This window comes from Anarrhichthys ocellatus, unplaced genomic scaffold, assembly GCF_004355925.1.
Source record: "Anarrhichthys ocellatus isolate YVR2014 unplaced genomic scaffold, GSC_Weel_1.0 scaffold185, whole genome shotgun sequence".
Lineage (NCBI taxonomy): Eukaryota > Metazoa > Chordata > Actinopteri > Perciformes > Anarhichadidae > Anarrhichthys > Anarrhichthys ocellatus.
Window position 1 is genome coordinate 90,065 of NW_022280215.1, and position 2,746 is coordinate 92,810.

The following is a 2,746-nucleotide window of genomic DNA, read 5'->3' on the forward strand; positions in this document are numbered from 1 at the left end:
GGAGGCTCCGTCTACGGAGGCTCAGACTACGGAGGCTCAGTCTCAGTCTGCGGAGGCTCAGTCTATGGAGGCTCAGTCTACGGAGGCTCAGTCTCAGTCTGCGGAGGCTCAGTCTATGGAGGCTCAGTCTCAGTCTATGGAGGCTCAGTCTACGGAGGCTCAGTCTATGGAGGCTCAGTCTCAGTCTACGCAGGCTCAGTCTACGCAGGCTCAGTCTACGGAGGCTCAGTCTACGCAGGCTCAGTCTACGGAGGCTCAGTCTACGGAGGCTCCGTCTACGGAGGCTCAGTCTATGGAGGCTCAGTCTCAGTTTACAGAGGCTCAGTCTCAGTCTATGGAGGCTCAGTCTATGGAGGCTCAGTCTACGGAGGCTCAGTCTATGGAGGCTCAGTCTCAGTCTATGGAGGCTCAGTCTCAGTCTATGGAGGCTCAGTCTCAGTCTGTGGAGGCTCAGTCTACGGAGGCTCAGTCTCAGTCTGCGGAGGCTCTGTCTACGGAGGCTCCGTCTACGGAGGCTCAGTCTATGGAGGCTCAGTCTACGGAGGCTCAGTCTATGGAGGCTCAGTCTCAGTCTATGGAGGCTCAGTCTCGGTCTGTGGAGGCTCAGTCTACGGAGGCTCAGTCTATGGAGGCTCAGTCTCAGTCTGCGGAGGCTCTGTCTACGGAGGCTCCGTCTACGGAGGCTCCGTCTACGGAGGCTCAGTCTATGGAGGCTCAGACTACGGAGGCAACCGGAAACAACGTCAATGTTTGAATCTCGCTAAAACAACACTTCTGTTAACATTTAAACTCATATTTTCTTTGCACGATGATAATTTCTCCCCAACGTGTTAACGTTAACTCTCACAACATCAGGTCACAAAACACATCTGCATGTAACTGCGGCGTCTTGTCGTGTCACACGCTCAACGTTTTTTTTTATTACAGTCGCCACACCGGCAACCTTCAACACCAAAGTGTCTGAGATGATTTAATCCACGGCACACCTGAACCACGTCCCCGGAGGTTTCACTCGTAGCGTTTTCACAGTCGAGCGCTCGGCACTAATGCAGCCGCTGGCAGCCACCGTAGGATTATATCAGCTGTAACGCTACGGGGAGCGCTGCCAGCCACTTCGTAGCGAGCAGTATACTTTATAGTGACAGTCTAGATTGGATTTGTACCAGTGCAGTATATACCTCATAAATGTTTAATCTTCCTCTCCGGTTGGTATTGATGCAGTTGGGAGGGGGGGTTAAAGCAATCAGTAGTCACACGAGACGGCTCGTTCCTCTGCACGCAGTCCTGATGTTAACATTCATGTAATAAAATGCTGCATAAGGGGGTTTGTTTGTCCAAAAATAAAAGAAACAGAGAGGTGACATCAACAGTTCAAATCACAGGTGCCTTGAGCCCCCCCCCGTGAGAGGAGGAGGGAAAGTGACAAAGGGAATTGGAAGAGACAATTTCCTCCTTCTCTTTCTCCAGCTTTGTTTTTCAGCGGGCGGATACATGTCTTCCCCGCCGCGAGAGTGTTTATCCATGCTGACTGAAGCACAGCAGGATGGAACCAGCAATTAGAGGAGGGCTGGAAGTATAAAAGAGAGGAGAGAGAGAGAGAGAGAGAGAGAGGGGATGGATGGATGGATGGATGGAGAGAGACTCCGACAGACGTCTCTCTCGTTGCTGAAGTGGGATCAGAATCGAAGCTGCTCTGCAGGAGGAAGGAGGGAGAGGGATGTGGGTGGTAGAGAAGAAAAAAATATATAAAAGCGTGAGTCCCTTATCTAGCAATTTGTAGGGTCTGCTATCACGAGCTGTTATAATCCCCCAACTTTATCCTCCAAGACATACACACAGAGCGCACTCTAATCTTATATATATTCTCCTGGTCTCCTGCAGTGTGTGTGTGTGTGCGTGTGTGTGTGTGTGTGCGTGTGTGAACTGTTAACATGCATTATGCTGGAATATGTAGAAACTTTTAAAATAGCAATTCAATTTCCTCCAGGAACCCTCAGATCTTCCAGCGCTGGGTTTCTAGTTCCTCAAAAAACACTTGAAAAAGAAAATTGGAGCTTTTTTTTCACTCATGCTCCCAAACAGCTGACCCCGAAACCCTGAGAGAGGCAGCCTCTGATGATGTGTTCATGCATCGCTTCAACATCTGTCTTTATGTGTTTAAACACTTTTATATGAAAACATTTATTTATTTTTATTATTTTTTTGTTATTTTAAATGTGGATTGTTTTACAGTTTTTATTCATCTGTTGAATTTTGTTAATTTACACTTAAAAAGTGCAAAATACGTGCTTTCTTCCTCCACTTTTTATTTATTTTATCCGTAAAAGGAAGGTTTTGAAAACTTTGAGCTACATAGTGTGCATGAAATGTGCATTCCATGCCGTGCAAAAAACTATATGTATTAGTATAAGTGAATAAGTGAATAAGTGTATAAGTGAATTTGTAAAATTGTTAAAGCTGAATTTCTTTTTTTTTTAAGTGGGCGGCTTTAGCAGCTCGTGAGTATCTGAGGGCCACAGCAGAGGTTGTGAGTAAGCCTTGTGGATTATATGAACATGTGCAGATGCGCCTTAAGGGGCCGAGAGATGTGAAGGTTCCTGGTCAGGAAGCTCAGTGTGATGAAGGCTGAGTAATCTCCTCAGTTTTCTATTTCTGTGTGTGTTTGGCCTTTTACCTATCTCGCTCGCACTAATATCCTCTCTGCCATTAAAGACCGAGCGAGTGTTCTGCACCGGAGAGCAAATAA